General features: G+C 41.7%; 1 long non-coding RNA gene across 2 annotated transcripts in view; it reads left to right on the forward strand.

Moving 5' to 3' along the window:
- LOC307175880 overlaps nt 1–21,812 on the forward strand; it is a 391,606-nt gene that overhangs the window by 114,474 nt on the left and 255,320 nt on the right. The gene's annotated exons all lie outside the window — the stretch shown is intronic.

Below are 21,812 nucleotides of genomic sequence, written 5' to 3' on the forward strand. Positions count from 1 at the left end.
TGTAGAATGAGTTTGGGAGTGTTCCTCCCTCTGCTATATTTTGGAAGAGTTTGAGAAGGATAGGTGTTAGCTCTTCTCTAGATGTTTGATAGAATTCACCTGTGAAGCCATCGGGTCCTGGGCTTTTGTTTGTTGGAAGATTTTAAATCACAGTTTCAATTTCAGTGCATGTGATTGGACTGTTTATATTTTCTATTTCTTCCTGGTTCAGTCTCCGAAGGTCGTGCTTTTCTAAGAATTTGTCCATTTCTTCCAGGTTGTCCATTTTATTGGCATATAGTTACTTTTAGTAATCTCTCATGATCCTTTGTATTTATACAGTGTCAGTTGTTATTTCTCCTTTTTCATTTCTAATTCTATTGATTTGAGTCTTCTCCCTTTTTTTCTGGATGAGTCTGGCTAATGGTTTATCAATTTTGTTTATCTTCTCAAAGAACCAGCTTTTAGTTTTATTGATCTTTGCTGTTGTTTCCTTCATTCATTTTCATTTATTTCTGATCTGATACTTATGATTTCTTTCTTTCTGTTAACTTTGGGGTTCTTTTTTTGTTCTTCTTTCTCTAATTGCTTTAGGTGTAAGGTTAGGTTGTTTATTTGAGATGCTTTTGTTTCTTGAGGTAGGATTATATTGCCACATACTTCCCTCATAGAACTACTTTTGCTGCACCCAATAGGTTTTGGGTCATCCTGTTTTCATTGTCATTTGTTTCGAGGTACTTTTTGATGTCCTCTTTGATTTCTTCAGTGATCTCTTGGTTATTTAGTAGTGTATTGTTTACCCTCCATGTGTTCCCATTTTTTACAGATTATTTCCTGTAATTGATATCTAGTTTCATAGCGTTGTGGTCGGAAAAGATACTTGATATGATTTCAATTTTCTTATATTTACCAAGGCTTGATTTGTGATCCAAGATATGATCTCTCCTGGAGAATGTTCCATGAGTATTTGAGAAGAACGTGTAGTCTGTTGTTTTTGGATAGAATGTCCTATAAATATCAATTAACTCCATCATGTTTAATGTATCATTTAAAACTTGTGTTTCCTTATTTATTTTCATTTTGGATGATCTGTTCATTGGTGAAAGTGGGGTGTTAAAGTCCCCTACTATGATTGTGTTACTGTTGATTTCCCCTTTTATGGCTGTTAGCATTTGCCTTATGTATTGAGGTGCTCCTTGTTGGGTACATAAATATTTACAATTGTTGTATCTTCTTGGATTGATCCCTTGATCATTATGTAGTATCCTTCTTTGTCTCTTGTAGTAGTCTTTATTTTAAAGTCTTTTTTATCTGAGATGAGAATTGCTACTCCACCTTTCTTTTGATTTCCATTTGCATGGAATATCTTTTTCTATCCCCTCACTTTTAGTCTGTATGTGTCCCTAGGTCTGAAGTGGGTCTCTTGTAGATAGCATATATATGGGTCTTGTTTTTGTATCCATTTAGCCAGTCTATGTCTTTTGGTTGGAGCATTTAATCCATTTCCATTTAAGGTAGTTATCGATATATATGTCCCTATTACCATTTTCTTAATTGTTTTGGGTTTGTTTTTGTAGGTCTTTTCCTTCTCTTGTGTTTCCTGCCTAGAGAAGTTCCTTTAGCACTTGTTGTAAAGCTGGTTTGGTGGTGCTGAATTCTCTTAGCTTTTGCTTGTCTGCAAAGGTTTTAATTTCTGCATCAACTCTGAATGAGATCCTTGCTGGGTAGAGTAATCTTGGTTGTAGGTTTTTCCCTTTCATCACTTTAAATATGTCTTGCCACTCCCTTCTGGCTTGCAGAGTTTCTGCTGAAAGATCAGCTGTTAACCTTTTGGGGATTCCCTTGTATGTTATTTGTTGCTTTTCCCTCACTGCTTTTAATATTTTTTCTTTGTATTTAATTTTTGTTAGTTTGAATAATATGTGTCTTAGTGTGTTTCTCCTTGGATTTATCCTGTATGGGACTCTTTGTGCTTCCTGGATTTAATTGACTATTTCCTTTCCCATGTTAGGGAAGTTTTCAACTGTAATCTCTTCATATATTTTCTCAGTCCCTTTTTTTTCTCTTCTTCTTCTGGGACCCCTATAATTTGAATGTTGGTACATTTAATGTTGTCCCAGAGGTCTCTGAGACTGTCCTTAATTTTTGTCATTCTTTTTTCTTTATTGTGCTCTGCAGTAGTTATTTCCACTATTTTATCCTCCAGGTCACTTATCCGTTCTTCTGCCTCAGTTTTTCTGCTATTGATTCCTTCTAGAGAACTTTTAGTTTCATTTATTGTGTTGTTCATCATTGTTTGTTTGCTGTTTAGTTCTTTTAGGTCTGTGTTAAATGTTTCTTGTATTTTCTCCATTCTATTTCCAAGATTTGGATCATCTTTACTGTCATTACTCTGAATTCTTTTTCAGGTAGACTGCCTGTTTCCTCTTCATTTGTTTGGTCTCGTGAGTTTTTACCTTCCTCCTTTATCTGCTGTGTATTTCTCTGTCTTCTCATTTTACTTAGCTTACTGTGTTTGGGGTCTCCTTTTCGCCGGCTGCAGGTTCATAGTTCCTGTTGTTTTTTGTGTCTGCCCCCAGTGGGTAAGGTTGGTTCAGTGGGTTGTGTAGGCTTCCTGGTGGAGGGGACTGGTGCCTGTGCTCTGCTGGATGAGGCTGGATCTTGTCTTTCTGGTGGCAGGACCATGTCTGGTGTTGTCTTTTGGGGTTTCTCTGACCCTATTATGATTTTAGGCAGCCTCTCTGCTAATGGGTGGGGTTGTGTTCCTGTCTTGCTGGTTGTTTGGTGTAAGGTGTCCAGCAGTGTAGCTTGCTGGTCATTGAGTGGAGCTGGGTCTTAGCGTTGAGTTGGAGATCTCTGGAAGAGCTTTCACTGTGTGATATTATAGGGAGCCGGGAAGTCTCTGGTGGACCAATGTCCTGAACTCGGCTCTCCCATCTCAGAGGCTCAGGCCTGACACCCGGCCGGAGCACCAAGACCCTGTCAGTCACATGGCTCAGAAGAAAAGGGAGAGAAAAAAGAAAGAAAGAAAAATATAAAGTTATTAAAATAAAAATTATTATTAAAAGTAAAGAAGTAATAGAAAAAAAAGAAAGAAAGAAAGAAGAGAGCAACCAAACCAAGACACATCCATCAATGATAACAATTGCTAAAAACTATAGTGAGAAAAAAAAAAAATTCAGAACAGACAGGACCCTAGGACAAATGGTAAAGGCAAAGCTATACAGACAAAATCACAGAAAGAAGCATATACATACACACGCAGAATAAGAGAAAAAGGAAAAAGAATATATGTATAGAAAAAAAAGAGAGTAACGAAATCAATAAAATCTAGCAGTGATAATACGGCTCTAAATCTAAACTAAGATAAACATAAAAGCAGAAACAAATCAGATGCAGAAACAAACCCGAAGTCTACAATTGATCGCGAAGTCCACCTCCTCAGTTTGGGATGACTCCTTGTCTATTCATGTATTCCACAGATGCAGGTACATCAGGATGATTGTGGAACTTTAATCCGCTGCTTCTGAGGCTCAGCTGGGAGAGATTTCCCTTTCTCTTCTTTGTTCTCACAGCTCCCAAGGGCTCAGCTTTGGATTTGGCCCCGCCTCTGCTTGTAGGTTGCTGGAGGGCGTCTGTTCTCGCTCAGACAGGAGGGGGTTAAAGGAGCGGCTGATTCAGGGGTCTGGCTTACTCAGGCCGGGGGGAGGGAGGGGTACGGAGTGCGGGGCGAGCCTGCAGCGGCAGAGGCTAGCATGACGTTGCACCAGCCTGAGGTGTGCTGTGTGTTGTCCTGGGGAATTTGTCCCTGGATCTCGGTTCCCTGGCAGTGGCGGGCTGCACAGGCTCCCGGGAGGGGAGGTGTGGAGAGTGACCTGTGCTCGCACACAGGCTTCTTGGTGGCGGCAGCAGCAGCCTTAGCATCTCATGCCCGTCTCTGGGGTCTGCGCTGATAGCCGCAGCTCACGCCCGTCTCTGGAGCTCATTTAGGTGGTGCTCTGAAGCCCCTCTCCTCGCGCACCCGAAACAATGGTCTCTTGCCTCTTCGGCAGTTTCAGACCTTTTCCCGGACTCCCTCCCGGCTAGCTGTGGTGCACTAACCCCCTGCAGGCTGTGTTTCCGCAGCCAACCCCAGTCCTCTCCGTGGGGTCTGACCTCCGAAGCCCGAGCCTCAGTTCCCAGCCCCCGCCGGCCCGGGTGGGTGAGCAGACGAGCCTCTTGGGCTGGTGAGTGCTGGTTGGCACTGATCTGCATGAGGGAATCTCTCCGCTTTGCCCTCTGTGCTCCTGTTGCTGCTCTCTCCTCCGTGACTCCGAAACTTCCCCCCTGCCACCAGCACCCCCCCCCCCCGCCCCCGCCGTCTCCGCCAGTGAAGGGGCTTCCCAGTGTGTGGACACTTTTCCTCCTTCACAGCTCCCTCCCTCCTTCTTTTTTCTTTTGCCTTACCCAAAAGAGTAATTTCCTGCCTTTTGGGAAGTCTGAAGTGTTCTGCCGGCATTCAGTAGGTGTTCTGTAGGAGTTGTTCCGCATGTAGACGTATTTTTGACGTATTTGTGGGGAGGAAGGTGATCTCTGCGTCTTACTCCTCGGCCCTCTTGAAGGTCCCTCCTCATCACAGTCATTTAAAAGTCTTTGTCTAACTCAGTCTGAATCAACCAGGCGTCTGTTTCTACCATCTATTTTCTGTGTTAAGCACGTTTTTGGTCATATGGTTTTCTCATGGCATTTAGCCAAATTTTTTTTTTTTTTTGCATGCTAGACACTGATATGAAAATAATTTATACTCTAGGTAATATCATCTTCCAGCAGAGAGGGTTCTCCCTTTTTTACTGGACAGACAGATTGAAGGCTAGTCACCTTGAAGACTGGGTTGTGGTTTTGCTAGTTTGCACCACTTTTAGCACACAGAACTCTGGAATTTCCAACTGAGAACCTGGTGTATACACCAGAGTCCTTAGCTCTGCTAGTTCCTGAATCTGATCTTTGCTTTGTAACGTAGCTCGGCTGTCCAAAACTCTGCTTTTCTCTGAGTCTTTCTGTTTAACTCTTGGCTTCATACAGTTTCAGGAGTCAACCTGTATCTCAGGGGAAATTGGCTGTATGGCAGGCTCTGTTTTCCTTTCTTTCTCACCAGGAACATAGCCCTCATGTTTCTAATTTTGTCTCTCTGAACCCCAAGACTGCCAAAATGTTTACTGGTTTCTCTGTCCCCCCAGCCTCTACTTAGGCACATCTTACATCCTTCATTCACCACCTCGCCATCATAATCAGCAAATGCATCCAGAGGGGATGAGGGGAAGCAGCTGCGTAACATCGGCTTACTTTCTTTCGTTTCTCACTCTCCAGATTTTTTCTTTTCCTGTCAAGCCATTTTAGTTGTTCTCAGTGAGAACACTGACTGCCACAAACTGTTTTATCCTACCTAGAAGTAGAAATCAGAGCTAGCATTTATATTCAAAAAAAAAATTAATACAGCCACATATCCTTTGGAATATATATATTATTATTTTTATCATCATTTACGTATGAGAAAACTAAGCCTCAGACTGCTTCAGAAACTTGCACAAAGTTATGGAGTTAGTTAGTTGCACAGTTGAGATTCAAATCCAGTCCATTATGGCTCTGGAGCCTCAGCTCTTAACAACGCATCCCATGATATTATACAGCCTTTCTAGTTCACCTCATATTCTCCTGTTATTTTCTGCTTGTCACGTGCTCTCATTTCACACTGTATCCAGGCCTTTTATTTCTAGGGAGATTTCTCATCTAGAAAGGCAGCAGATCTCAGGTGATTGTAAAAGGGAAAATGTTTGGGTGGGCTAGTTTTTACTAAGCTGTGAATGATTATATAGCCAAGTGTTTTGCTATTTCTAGAAATATTTATGCTTATAAAGTAGTTTATTACCTCAAAGCAATGTGTCTTGAAAACAGAGTTTTGATATAATCCTCTTAACCAGTTGCTCCTTCAGTGAATCCGTTTTCAACTCTTTTAACAATGCTCTATTTTATCATGCGTCTCTATGTTTGTATGTGTGTGCATACATGCTTATATTAGTATTATTTATATAGCCTTACTTAGTTATACAGAGCTTTATAGAGTTATTCATAGTTTTCTACATTTTTTTTCTAGGTGGTAAGGTTTTAAAAGAGAGGCTCCTTGTCTGTTTCCTGCTTGAATACTTCCTGGGACCTTGTACAGTGCCTGGTGCTTAATAAGTGCTGAATTAAAATTTGTTGAATTAAGTGTAATATAGTTTTGATGAGGTGGGATGACATCTTTGAATTTTAAAATTAATATCATACAGGAGATTTTTTTGATCTGAAATGTGTTTAATATTGAACATTCAAAAAAGAAAAGAGAAATAGGAGCTACATTGGTATCGTATAGCTTGACCAAGAAGAGAAGACAGAGGAGAAAGAATCTGTTAATATATGTGTGTTCCATTTTGCTTACCTGTAGAAGAGTGATATTCTTACTCATAATAAGTGAAACCATTTCTCACCTATCAAATTGGCAAAAATCCCGAAGTTTTGTAACATACTTTGTTGTTGAGTCCACTGAGAAATTGGCAATCTCACACATGGCTGGTGTGAATGTAAAATGGGAAAACCTTTAGGAGAGGAATTTGGTAATATTCAGCAATATTATATATAACCAGCAATCTCACTTCTAGGAACTTACCACAAAAATTTATAGCAAAAATATAAAGAAGTCATTCTGAAGTCTATTAGTAGTACTATTGGTAATAGCAAAAGGTTAGAAAAGTTCCACATTTTGATCAGTAGAGAACTAGTTGAATAAATGAAGCTGTATGCACAACTGGAGTGCTGTGCAGCTGTAAAAAGGCAGGAGGAATGTCTTTAAATACTACTATGAAGAGTCTTCAGGGTATATAGTTTAGGTAAAAACAGTAAGATGGAGAAAAATGTGTTTAATATGGTACCACTCATCCCAGGGTGTAGGGAGTGAGGATACGTAGGTCTGCCATACGAAGTACCACTAATGGGGTGGCTTTAAAAATAGTTTACAGTGCTTGAGGCTAGAAATCCAGATCAAGGTGTTAGTGGGTCCATACCCCTCTGGAGGCTCTCAGGAAGAAGGCTTCCCCCTTCTGGTGCTTGCTGGCCATCCTTGGTGTTCTTGGTTCGTGGCTGCTTCACTCCAGTTTCCGCTTCCACATTCACATGTCCGTCTCCCCTTGTGTGTGTTTATGTCTCCGTGTCCAAATCTCCCTCTCCTTTCTCTCTCTCTTTTTTTTTGCTGGTAGTACATAACATTTATTACTATTATTATTTAACAATTATTCAGCACCAGCAATACATCATACAAAGTATTTATACAATATAAAGCAGGTTTAGCATCACCATTCCTATCATCTAGGAACTTATTTAAATTAGGCCGTTAAAATGAGAAGGATATTCATTTGCCAGGAAAGAAGGTGAGGTAAATAGAAGGGGAAAGATTGTGATACTACACTCCTTCTCCTTTCTCTTTAAAGAGATAGGGAGACTGGATTAGAATCCATCCTAACCCAGTATACTCTCATTTTAAATTGATTACATCTGCAAAGACCCTATGTCCAAATAAGGTCACATTCACAGGTACCTGAAATTAGAATTTAACATATCTCTTTTGGGGACACAATTCAATCCACAACAGAGGTTATAAAAGTGTATGTGTGTTTATATGTAGTACAGGGGACAAAAGTAGAAACAGTGTTTCTCTGAATAGACACTGTTTTATAGATTGGATTTGGGAATCATGTAAATATTCACACAATTATAAAACAAAGTTAAATGAAAAATTCTAGAAATCAAAAGCAAAATGAAATAAATGAATGACCAGAACATTGAATTTGTGGCCAACCATATAGAAAGAAACTATTTCAAGTAACATTAAAACATACTTTGACCTTATTTCCCTAGTGGAATATGCCCTAAAGAAAACAGAATTGAAAAAAAAAAAAAATCTTGAACTGTTTTCAGTGATCATATCATAGGTGGTAGTGTTGGAATTTTTATTTTCAGACTGTTGAATGTGTATTGTGTGAATAAAGTGAGTAGTTCTGTTTACATTATTGGGAAACAGGATTTGGGGATGGGAGAAAGGACAAAAGATGTAGCATGAGGTTAAGTTATAAAGCATGTAGTCCTACATTTAAATCAGAAATATAAATTTGAATTCACGATATAGCTTACCTTAGAACAACAACAAAATACTACTAACATGTTTCTAGCTCTGTTCACTGAAAAGCCCTGGAAATAAAGTAGTAATCAGCAAACTTAATGCTGAGGTCCTGGTATGTCAGCACCATTTCCTTCGCAAAGGAACCAGGATTCTTTGGGAAAATGGCAGGTCTAGGGCAGGAAGTGTTCATGATGAACCTGTAACATCTCATCACAGTGCAGAGCACAGATACCAAAGATTACTCGGGATGTGTCCAAAGGATTCAAGGGTCAACTTGAGGAAGCCCCCAATGCAAACAGTTAGACCACTTAGTCATCAATATGAATAATAACTATTATGGACTGAAACATTTCAACTATGATTTAATAATGAATCAAAAACAAAAATACCCTCAATGATCACCTATGGAGAATGCTAGGGAACCAACTCCTTATTTTGAAAATCAAGCATTTATCTTGTTGCTCTTATATATGTCAGACCTCAGAATAATCAAATAATTGATGAGGGGAGGAAGTTTACTGAGATATTCAAGCTAGGAAAAGAAAAAGGAATGAAGATAAAAAACATTAGAAAGTTACCATTTTGGAACTAAGGAAATAATGTATCTTCATAATGATCACAAATGACTGCTAACAGAAAAGCATCAGGACACTAGTGTCCCCTGATAGAAGAATACACTCCAGCTAAGGACAGCTTGTGTCAAAAATGGAACTAGAATCTGAGGAAGCATTAATCCCTATCAATCTATAGGAAATATAGGGGATGGAGAAATATGTGAAATAACATCACAAGAATGTAACAGTGAAACCCAAGCAGTGGGAATCTCTATAGGACAAACTACGTGGCTTCAACATATAAGTTTCAAGAAGGGACTTCCCGGGAGGCCCAATGGTTAAGACTCTGTGCTCCCAATGCAGGGGTCCTGGGTTCAATCCCTGGTCAGGGAACTAAGATCCCACATGCCGCATGGCACGGCCAAAAAAGAAAAAAAAAAAGGTTTCAAGGAACACTCCCACTTCCCCCAAAAAGGGAGAGAGATGGAGATGAAACCTATGGATTAAAAAGTCTTAAGATACATGTCAAGTAATTGCATTGTGTGGATTTTATTTGGAATCTTTCTCAAATAAACTAAAAAAAATTTTGTAAAAGAACCATTTGGGGAAACTTGAGCACTGTTTGGATATCTAATCATATTTTTAGATGTGATAGTGATATTGTGGTTATGTGTTTTAAAAGGAATGTATACCGAAAAATTAAGAATGGAATGACATGAGGTTTGAGAGCTTTTAAATAGTCTGGGTAGAGTTTAGATGAAACTATGAGATTGGCCTTGAGTTGATAATTGTTGAATCTGGGTGGTGGGTACATACAGAGTTTATTATGCTATTTCTTTTGTAAATGTTTGACATTTTTTATAATAAAAAGTTTTTTTTTTTAAAGACTGATATGTAGGGAAGTCTGAACAGGTTACTACAGCAGGAGAGCCCAAATCAATTCTATATTAAATAAATTTTATCAGCAAATGCTCCAGAAATCATTGGCAGTTTAGCTGGTAATAAATGTGGTGGTGATAATAAAAACAATAATAAACATTTATTGTGTGCTTACTATGTTCTTGTTGCTTTACATACATTATCTTACTTAATCCTCATAAAATAATTGAGGTGGTAACTGAAATATCCATTTTATGGTCGGGATCCCTGAGACTCAGGGAGGTGGCATACCTTGCTTCGCAGATTAGAACTCTGGCATTCTGTTTGCGATTTCCTATGTTGCCTTCCAAGCTTTCCCTTGTAAAACACTTGCCCTGTGGGCTATGATTCGTCCTCTGGCTTCTTCCAGAACTTTTGTATTATTCCCTTTTCCCTCCTCTTTATCCAAAGCCTCATCTGTGTTTGAAGATCTAGGCTACACTTCCTCAGTAAGACATTGTTCCCATCACCCCAACCTATCAAGAGTTTTTCCTCTTCTGGATCCTTATTTTAGTTTCAATTAAGGTGGAAGTTAATTGTGTGCTGATCTATGACGCCTTTCATAGTATTGTCTTGAGTTGCTATTAAAATACTTGTTTAATTTTACTTGTTCAAGTCTAATGTCCCCAACTAGATTTTTTTAAAAATATATTTATTTATTTATTTGTCCGCGTCAGGTCTTAGTTGCAGCGTGCGGGATCTTCATTGTGGCGCGTGGGCTTCTCTCTAGTTGTGGCGTGCAGGTTTTTCTCTCTCTAGTTGTGGTGTGCGGGCTCCAGGGCACGTGGACTCTGTATTTGCGACACGTGGCCTCTCTAGTTGAGGTGCGCGAGCTCAGTAGTTATGGCGCGTGGGCTTAGTTGCCCCATGGCATGTGGGATCTTAGTTCCCCGACCAGAGATTGAACCCGCGTCCCCTGCATTGGAAGGCGGATTCTTTACCACTGGACCACCAGGGAATTGCCCCCAACTAGATTTTTTTTTTTTTTTGCAGTACACGGGCCTCTCACTGTTGTGGCCTCTCCCGTTGTGGAGCACAGGCTCCGGACGCGCAGGCTCAGCGACCATGGCTCACGGGCCCAGCCGCTCCGCGGCATGTGGGATCTTCCCAGACCAGGGCACGAACCCGTGTCCCCTGCATCGGCAGGTGGACTCTCAACCACTGCGCCACCAGGGAAGCCCAGCCCCAACTAGATTTTTAAACATCCTGAGGGCATATACAGTATCTTATACTTTGTACCCTCAAAAATGTTAGCATGATGCCGTGTATGATAAATTTGTGCTAGTTAGTGTAAGTCATTTGGAGACTTGATAACTAATGGCAAGCAGGGTAGCTTCGTTTATGCCAATTCCAGAGAATGTATTTATATGTAAGGAGAGACTTGGCAAATTTAATGTTACATTGTCCTCATAAAAGTACATGTTCAGGGGAAATGCTTGTCCCCACTCCTCTTGTTGCCTGTGACTTGACATCTTAACACTTCTTGCCTCTCTCTGAATCCTGACCTCACTCTTACTGGAGGGGAGAGGAATGAGAAGAGTAAGAGCGGTTTAATAGGTGAGTCTGAGAAGAAGGAATAGAGTTTGCTCATTTCTCAACCTGGGTCTCAATTTCCCAACCTGCAGAGAATGTGTGTACCTGCCTGTTATTCGATTTGTAGTAAACTTAGCAGGACTGGTCCACCCAGTGTTGGGGGCTGAGAAAAGGGGGCCCGTGGTTACAGCACTCCCATACTTCCTTTGACACAGTGCGTAATTTTCATTCTGTCCTGCATCGTTAACAAGCCCTCCTGTCTGAGACAGATACTCCAACAGCTTTATCAGGAACAAAGGTGATATTTTAATTTTGTCTTCCTGGCTCTGTGTGTCAATTCTCAACTTGCTTGGGGCAAAGAAGTAAGTTACTTACAAGCCTTTCAAACCTCAACAATGTAAAGAAAGTGTATTTTAGAATTAGTCCCATCAATAGCAGGAATTAACTTGACCAAAAGGCAGGGGTTCTGAAGAGCTAGGTCCGGTAAATTCATTTTGTTTAAAACAGAAACCTCAGATGGGGTGATGGAGTGGGAACCCTCCATGGCCTCTGTCCACTCCGAGATGGTCTGATTCTGTGACAGAGGAGGATGGTGGTGATGGGAAAGGAGATGATTAGATCTCCAAGGGCGTGGTTTCCACCTCTAGTGGGAGGAGCAAAGAGAAGACAGAAAAGTCAAATAGGGAATAAAAACCATGTCAAGGAACTTATGGGGGCTTCCGTGGTGGCGCAGTGGTTGAGAGTCCGCCTGCCGATGCAGGCGACACGGGTTCGTGCCCCAGTCCGGGAAGATCCCACATGCCGCGAAGCGGCTGGGCCCGTGAGCCATGGCCGCTGAGCCTGCGCGTCCGGAGCCTGTGCTCCGCAACGGGAGAGGCCGCCAACAGTGAGGGGCTCGCATACCGCAAAAAAAACAAAAACAAAAACAAACTTATGGGATAAAGAACAATATTGACAGCGTGAATAAAAGAGGAGGGATTTCAAATACAGAATCTGTATTTTAACAAGATCAAGTGATCTCTACAATCTTTTCAATTTCTGAAATTTTCTGAATCTTGAATATTTAACTGTAACATTTTCCCTTTATAATTCCATGATCAAGTGAGTAATTACAGTTTTGGCGGTTAACTGCGATATCTTCGCTCTTGTGAATTTTTTTTGTCACACGCTGCCCACACACATAAACACAGTGGTTATTGTGTTATCATGAGTGCTAACATTTCCCCTTAGGAAACTGATTAAACTCAAAACCTATCTTCAAATTTTTACTTAAAAACAAATTAAAAAAAAATATCTGAATCTTGAATGAGGGAAACAATTTAAGATGGGTCATGGTAGTGCTTCAGTGTGCCATGATGAACACGTTTGGATTTTATGAAGTAATGTCATGCAGAGGGAAAAAAAACCTTAATTAGCTCATTAGTTCTGATTTTACTTTTACAGTGTAAACAATCTTTTGCAGAAGTCATAATTACTTATAGATGCTAATGCTGACTGTACTTTAAAATCTAAAAATTGCTGTCATTGGAGTTGTGTCTTGAAAATATGTTTATCTATCTTAGTGCAGATGCTCTCTAGAATCCTGGAAGGCACTTAAAAAATATATATATTTTTTTGAGGCACTTATGCTCAACAGCTAATGGAAGATCATGTATTTAAATAATTTACACTTCTATCTGGTTTGAAGAACACCAGGTGGAAATTGCTGATCAGGATGAGTCTGCTATGTGGAAGAAAATGTTTGCTCAAAATAAATGAAAGGCAAACATTTCCACGAGCCCCATCTTTTTGTCTGTGTGGGCAGACTCCTGTCTCCTGCTCTCATATTGTCTGGTCCTGGACCCTGTCTTTGACATTCACTGTGTACTGACGAGCTGCCGGAAGGAGCGCGATGCACTGAGTGACTTCCACCGTTTAATTTTCTTTCCTCACAGTCTTTTGATCGTAAGCAATCATTGTCTCCCTTTCTCATCATTTCTGCGTGCCAACCTGAAATCAAAAGGGGCTGTCCCCTTACTGAGGGAGAGAGGAAGCTAAGCTTCCTGGATGTGCTTCTCCTTGTTGCTGGGCCAACTGGCAACTTCTGTGGTTCCCACTGAGTGTCACAGTGTGTTGTCAAAAGCGTGGTTTTGTGGGTTGACTTCTGATCTGTACTTACTGTATCTTACCTGTCAAAGCTGTGGCGGACTTCCTCATTTATGGCATGTGGCCTGCAAGCACAGACCCAACCCTTCCAGCCAAGAAGAGTCCCACGGAGCACGTGGCTCAGCTCCCCAGCTCTCTCCTGCTCATCGTGCTTGTCAGATGCCTCCTCCCACGTGTGGACTTTTTCTGTGTGTATGAGTGTCTGCGTGTCTGCGTGTCTGTGTGTGTCATTTTAGGGTAGATAAAAGAATCAGAGCCATTCCTGTGGTGAACCTGACAGAGTCAAAAAAATGGAACTTTTGGTTTCAGCATCGTAAGGAAGAATTACTGGCTACGAAGGGTAATTGCTCCCAGGGCGATGAACCAACTCACCTAACAGTGTCTCAGCGCACATAGGAGAGCTGGAAATGGTTACCACGAACCGAAGCAGTGCTGAGAGATGCAGTCTTTCTAGTCCACGTGTTTCAAAACCTCGTGGCCTCCGCGCTCTACCAGCATGACACAAAAGTTTGCCTACCCAGCCTCTGAGACTCCTCAGGGAAAAAGATCACAGAGTCTGCAGCAGCTTCAAACTCATCTTCTCCAGAGCCAAGTGAAACACAAATTCCAAATGTTTCAAGTTTTATTCTAGGTTTAGAAATAACACTTTTCCGAGTCAGGTCTAAATTTAACAACATCCCCTCTCTCATTGCGAGAAACAAGCCTGGGCTGGGCTAAGCTGGGTGTGGGGAGACCCCGGGTATTACCTGAAATGACTGCTTCTCTGGCCATCACAACCGTAGGGGAATCTCTCAGAGTGGGGCCCTCTGTTTATTGTAAAAAATATTGGTGACGGGAAGGAAAATGGTTCAGTGGAGTTGCTTGGGGGGCATTTTTCGATATTGTCAGGCCACTCAACTTGAAACCGGCAATAGTCACTCCTGTCATCACTTTCTCTGCTCAGCTCTTGGCTACACAGTCGGGTGTGGGCTGGAAAAAGGGGGCTTGCTAGGAGCTGTGGGCATTGAGACATCACTGTGGCTTCCTCCCCTTCCCCCAGGATGGCCTGGAGGTGTCAGGGGGTTGAGGCTAGTATAGGTAGAATTGGGAGTTCCCAGCAGTCCCCGTGTTCCCAGCCCCCCTCAGATGGTGCCACCCCTGGTGTCATGCTGCCTTATCACGTGTGGAAAGCATATGGCGGAACCGACTTGGTGAGCTTGGGAAGGATGCTGCCTAATAACTTCATCGTCGAGCACGTGGGACTCATGAGACGTGCTCTGAAAATACCTTCATTCATCGCCCCAAATGCTTGTTTTTTCCCTGCTCTCCTTAGGGCTAGCTTCTTGACTTTCTGGTTACTTCCAGAAAATGAAAGATCCTCTGATTATCTTTAGTAATAAATCTGTGTCAGTTTAGTAAGTAATATGTCACGCTAGGCTAATGAGTAAAACCCCTGTTTTCATTTGATAGCCAGCTGTTCCTTTAGCTCGAGCCTTGCAGGCTGGTGGGGTGCCCCTGGGGTGGCAGTGGCGCTCTTTCCTTCCGTGCCCCATACAGAGCTGTGCTTGTGCAGCGCCGGAGTTGGAGATGGCGTGGGGGGAGGAAAGAGAGGCAGGAAGGTCTTGCCGTTGGCATGGGTGTTCCTCGGACTTGGCTGATTTGTGGAACGACTTTTCTCTTATACGGCGTGTACACACACACACACACACACTCACACTCACACAAGAAGGTGTTTTCTCGCCGCTTGTGTGTCTCCACTGGCTCGTCTCAGATGTGGTTCTCAGCCTGGGAACGCAGCAGTTCCCACGCTGTAAGGGTCACCTCACCTAGCCAGGTAGGTCCTGAGTTGCTCCTGTGCTGTTTTTCTCACATGAAGACGCTCAGGAGTCCTTCATCCTGGGAGCACGTGCCGGCCTTGATAGCCATCTTTACTTCCATGTCAGAGTAGCTGGCCATCATCCTTCTTTCTTTCTTCTTTTTAAGTTCATTGTTACTGGAGTACAGTTGCTTTACAACGTTGTGTTAGTTTCTACTGTGCGGCAAAGTGAATCAGCCATACGTATACGTATCTCCCCTCTTTTTTGTATTTCTTGGCCGTCATCTTCCTCCCTTTGGAAGTCTCAGAGTCGGACACCAGTCCACGATGTCCCCCAGCTCTAGAGGATGTATGTCGAGCTCTCAGAGGGATCCCACTGAAGTCCCTTCCTTAGACTTGAGGGCAGTGGCATGCATTGACTTGTACCCCAGCCCTTGGGGAGGGCTGCCACTCACAGCACACAGAAGCTCTCCACAAATCCCACTCTTTTTCTGAGTACTAATCTCTTCTAGGCTGATGATGGGGAGTCGGCAAAGCATTAAATCCCAGTTCGTAAGCAAGTCCTGTGCACGTTCTGACTGGTGGCCTTGCATCTCACTTTGAAATGTGATATTGATTGTCTTGGAGCCTCTGCTGAAATTAAAGTCGAAGTGGTTTATTTAACATCTGGTTACATTAAATCAGTGTTTGAGTTTAAAAATCGAGGCATTACGTTCATATGGTTATGTGAATATCTATGCATCCTCCACTGAACAACATAAAATTTAAAGTTTCTCTTCTGCTTCTTCTTTAATTAATTACATGTGCCTTTGCATGAAGAGCTCACAGGGGAAACAAAATCTCCCCAAAGTAGAAAAGTTCTATTGCTTGTTTCTAACTAGAAAATATCTTTTTCATCAGCAAAGTGGAATGGTATTCAAAATGGAAGAGTGAGATTAACAACAAAAACAATAACTAAACAGCTAGCACTTACCGGACCACTCATACTGTCCCAGACATTATGTTACGTGCTTTATGGAGATTGGCCGTTGGACCCTCACAACAGTCATATGTGAGGTGACGTTGTTATTCTAATTTGATGAAGTTTCAGCAACTCAAGGTCATATAGATTTTATGTGATGAAGTTTAGATTTTAATCCAGGAAATCTAGCTTTATAGTTGATTTTCTTAGAAAGATTGAATTGAGTGATTGGAATTTTGAAAAGAAATTTCCTGTAAAACAGGGCTTTCTAGAGTTTTATACACTATCTCAATCCCTTGACTTCACTTAGTTCAGCCATTTCATTTCATTTATTTATTTTGAATAATACTGCCTGCTGAAATGGTGTTTCTGTGAGCATGGTTGTATCAGGGCAAAGGGAAAGGTTTTTGTTGTTGTTGTTGTTGAGGTATAATTGACTTATAGCATGCTAGTTTCAGGTATACAGTGTAATGATTCAGTCTTTGTATATACTGTGAAATGATCCCCACAATAAGTTTAGTTTACATCCATCACCACATATCGTTATCATTTTGTGTGTGTGGTGAGAACTTTTAAGATCTACTCTCTTAGCAGCTTTCAAATATGCAATCTAGTATTATTAACTATGGTCACTAACTGTACATTATATCTGCATGACTTATTTATTTTATAACTGGAAATTTATATCTTTTGACTACCTTCACCCATTTTGCTTACATGCCACTCCCACTTCTGGCAACAACCAATCTGTCCTCTGTATCTGTGAGCTTGTTTTTTGGTTTTGTTTTGCTCTTTGTTTTGGATTCCACATGTAAGTGAGATCATATGATATTTGTCTTTCTCTGTCTGACTTACTTTACTTAGCACAGTGCCCTCAAGGTCGATCCATGTTGTCACGAATGGCAAGATTTCATTCTTTTTTATGGCTGAATAATATTTCACTGTATCTATACCACATTTTCTTTATTCATCCTTCAGTGGACACTTAGGTTGTTTCCATGTTTTGGCTATTGTAAATAATGCTGCAATGAACATGGGGGTGCAGGTAGCTCTTTGAATTAGTGTTTCCATTTTCTTCAGATAAATACCCAGAAGTGAGATTGCTGGATCATATAGTAGATCTGTTTTTAACTTTTTGAGGAACCTCCATACTGTTTTCCATAGTGGTCGCACCCATTTGGCAAGTTAAAAAAATATATATATATATATTTATTTATTTTTGGCTGTGTTGGGTCTTCTTTGCTGCATGCGGGCTGTCTCTAGTTGCGGCGAGCGGGGGCTACTCTTCATTGAGGTGTGCGGGCTTCTCATTGCGGTGGCTTCTCTTGTTGCAGAGCACGGGCTCTAGGCGCGTGGGCTCAGTAGTTGTGGCGCATGGGCTTATTTGCTCCGTGGCATGTGGGATCTTCCCGGACCAGGGCTTGAACCCTAGTCTTCTGCATTGGCAGGCGGATTCTTAATCACTGCGCCACCAGGAAAGTCCCTTGGCAAGTTATTTTTAAAAGCACTTTATTGAGGTATGATTGACATGTAGAAAGCTGTGCGTATTAAATGTATACAACTTGATGGGTTTGGGGATAAGCATGCATCTGTGAAACCATTGCCACCATCAGTGCCGTAGATATATCACCTCCCAAAGTTTCCTCCAGCTCCTTTTATTATTATTATTATTAGTAGTAGTAGTAGTAAGAACACTCAACATAAGGTCTACTCTTAGCAAATTTTTAGTACACAGTGAAGTATTGTTAGCTATATGCTCCATGCTGTGTAGAACTCCAGAACTTATTTATTTTGCAGAACTGAAACTTTGAGCATCACCTTCCCATTTTTCTCTCTTCCCTGCCAAAGAAGCAAGTTTTATTCAATATAAGAATGGTGCTAAAGGGTCTTCTACAAACTTTCTTTGTCACTTTCATCAACCTTTAAGAGACTTCCATTTAGTACATTTCTTTCAGTGAATAGTGTTAAGGGCCATTTGTCATTGCTACTCCCTCACTGGTCTGATTGCTATTTTCTTGAAATTCAAGGACTTCTTTTCTCAGATGGATATTTATAGAGCCAGGATGGGCCGGGTAGTAGTCCCTAAATAAAGGGAAAGGCCAAGTCTGAAACTGACCACATGGAAAACAAGTGGACCAATACCCAGTACACATTAGTGACTCTCCTGTTTCATCACAGTCCCATGAGTGTAATGGCTTTGACTTAGCCTGTGTCCCCTCCTGGAAGACACGTGTTTAGTTCAGGTTATATCTTTTTCGATGAGTCTTTTTTTTTTTTTTTTTTGGCCCCATGTGGGATCTTCCTTCCCTGACCAGGGATTAAACCTGTGCCCCCTGCAGTGGAAGCATGGAGTCTTAACCACTGACTGGACTGCCAGGGAAGTCCCTCTTTTGCAGTGATTCTTTACCAGCAGTGTTAAGAATCTTGCTGGCTGGTTGTGTGAGTTTCAGGAATCCCAGTGAAACAATCAACCAAGAGATTTTTATATATTTCCAAAGGACATGTGGGTGGAAGACTTCGGGCAACGTGAATATGGAGCAGATGTGGGGATGCTGATTCCTGTGGCTTTTGCCTTCAGAGAGAGCTAAGCAAACTACTCTGCCTTTCCCCACCTCCCACCCAGGATTTAAGATGTTTTCCAGGTTTTACGAACACCCTTTCCCTTCCACTTATCCCTTTCGTCATTTTGAGCACCTTTGCTCTAGAGCTACTATGACTTCTTAGGAATTTCCTGAAATGAGAATGACCTTAAATTAGTCTAAGACAGGCTTTCCTGATAGTGGTGGGATTTACCCCCTTTCTGCCCTGACACCGAAAATTTTAAACTTCTTTTTCTCCCCAGTATCTTATGAATCTTACAACCAGGGTGAATTAAAAAAATCTCTAGCAAACTATGCCTTTTTACTGTTATGTTAAATGTAATCCAAGTGAAAACAGTGTGTCAGATTCAGGACAAACTCCCCAGACCTCCTATGGACACACTGTCTCCCCTAAGCATTTCCTGTATAGAATGCTTTATCCTTCATTTGTTCAGCAAGTATTTGTCGAGCACCCACTATGCCCAGTCACTCTTCCAGGCACAGGGATAACAGTGAACAAAACGAGACAAAATCCCTGCCTTAATGGTAGCTTACATTATCATGGGTGGAGACAGAAAATAAGACAAATTAGTAACATACATAGTGTGTTAGAGGTATGTGCTGTGAAGAAAAATAAAGCAGGAAGGGGAGATAGAGAAGCTGGGGTAGGGGGAAGTGGTTTAATTTCCAGTAAGAACATTAAGGAGGCCTTAATGGGAAGGTGATGTTTGAGCAGACTGGAAGGAGGGCAGGAAGCGAGCTGTGCAGAGAATGGTGAAGGTTCTGGAAACACCATGACTTTTAAGAGAGTCGCTGCTTGGGAGACTCCTATGGTTTGGTCCTCTCCGATATTGCACCTCTGGGATCAGATCAGAGCTCAACTGACCTCTCAAAGTTAGGGCAGAGGCAGTGGGACTCTCAGGAAAAAAATGATGGGAAGGAAAAACCCTGTCACAGCAGCCTGGTGATGGGCTTAGAGGGCCACCCCCAAAGGAGATGCTGTTCTGTTTCAGTTCTTACGTACAGAATCCAGTGTCTCCTTGCATTGTCTGTTTATGCAAAATCTAACCAACTGCAAGGGTAGAGGGGGCTTCACACAGTACTGTCCTCACTTCTGATGCCAAGTGCAAATTTCGGGGGGGTTTCCCAAACCATCCTCAGTTTCAATAATGTGCTAGAAGGACTCAAAGAACTTCCTGAAATCTGTTACACTCACTGTTATGGATTATAACAGGGCAAGGGTACGGATTACTATCATCAGGGGAAGAGATGCACAGGGCAGAGTCCGTGAGGGGTCCAAATGCCCAGCTTCCTGTTGTCCTCTCCCCATGGAGATGTGGACAGCATTCCAGCTGCTGGCATCCACATGTGACAACACACACAGAGCGTTTCCTGCTAGGGAAGCTCACCTGAGCCTAGGTGTCCAGAGTTTTTACTGGGGCTCCATCACAAATTGCCCATATGGCTGTCCTTCAGTCTCCAGCCCTTCCAGAGATGGGTTGATACCTTTAGTCTCCAGTTCCTCCAGAGAGCAGCTGATGCCACGTGGCTTAAGATATATCAAATTGTTAGACTGTCTGGTGGCCAAAGCCCCAGGCAAACAATGACATTGCTGTTAGGCATGACCTTCCAGGAGCCTGGAAATCACCTCTCAGCAGCTAAGGACAAAAACCAGACTCTCTTTTGGATAGAGTTAAGTCCTAACTGTACAGTTTGTAACGTACAATTATTTTTCTCCACGTTCGTTTTCGTAACATCACTCATAGCTGCTCTTCATTTAAAAAATCCACGTGATGGGTGGGGAGGCAGAGGCAGAGATGGGGGCTCTCCATTGGTACACATGAGGAGACAACATATTTCACATTTGCATCTTAGGTTTCTTTACTATTGAATACATCATAGATGGCTTTAAATGACATTCTTCTCATTGTCTTTTGTCCCTTTGGGGGGCAAGAGGGAAAATATGGATTCACAGAAAAAAAAATGTATATTCTACACAAAATCATCGAAGGTAGGTAAACTAATAGCACATAGATTTAAATGTTTACTGGTTTGTGTCAGTGTCTGGTTATACAATGAATAATTCATATCAGACTAGTAGAATGTAACATTTACATAAAATAATACTTTGCAAATTTATGGTAAGTACTAATTACTTGCCTTATTTGCCATGACTATGATATTAAATATTCATAAAAATGTGATTATTTCTTTGATTTGGCAGGCATTTAGATTTCTCTACAGCTTTTCACACTGCTAATTTTAATCCAGTAAATTATCTGGAAGAAAACAGTATGCAGCCTAAAAACTGTTCAAAATTCACTCCAACATTGAGCACATTATGGATGTAATGATCCGTTACAACCAAACTTCAAGAAGGTCTTAGAAGGAAACTGAGAATTAAACAAAGAAATATGGAGGCCATCATCGTGATTTATCAGATATGTTTATTAGGAGATTTTCTGTTAATGCGTACTGAGGACAATCTTTAGAAATATGACCCTGATATATAACAAATGCATTTGGGGATGTGGTGCTCCCGCCAGGGGCCAGTTTAAGAGAATTTAGCAGGACTCTGCCAGTGTTCATTTCCCAGCCTGATGTGCAGTGAGATGATTTGTGAGGCACAATCATGCAGGAACCCTAAGTGTGGGCAAGTGCGCTGGAAATGTGTTTCTAGTGAGATCGGGGCGGGGGGGCATCTCCTCCCTTCCTTCCTGCTGCTGTTTAAGTTGGGGGTTCTCATATTCTTTAAAACAAACTCAGAGTTCCATGGCACAAGACTCACGTCAGAGGAGACCATACTGTATGATCTGAATATTTTATATTCTGTTAACTTACAATGACTCGTAATAATTTATCTGCTTTCTTTGGTCCAGTGAGCACAAAATGGAGCTCTCTTATGGATAGCCAGCATTCTCTGGTCCAGAAATTCAGAGAGAAAAAAGAGGGTAACTCCTGGGATCTGAAGGCCTGGGGACATAAGAGAAAAGGGAGGTGGTGGGAGAAGTGGGAGGGGGAGGACATTGTCAGGCGCAAGCGTGCACATCAGAAAATAGTTACAGGGAGATGGCAGAGAAGGGCCAGACACGTGCATCTCTAGTTTACGTCTTGCCTTCCATCACTGAATCCCTACGAGAAAAAGAGATTATACAACCTA

Source organism: Stenella coeruleoalba, assembly GCF_951394435.1.
Source record: "Stenella coeruleoalba genome assembly, chromosome: 17".
In the NCBI taxonomy this organism is placed as follows: Eukaryota; Metazoa; Chordata; class Mammalia; order Artiodactyla; family Delphinidae; genus Stenella; species Stenella coeruleoalba.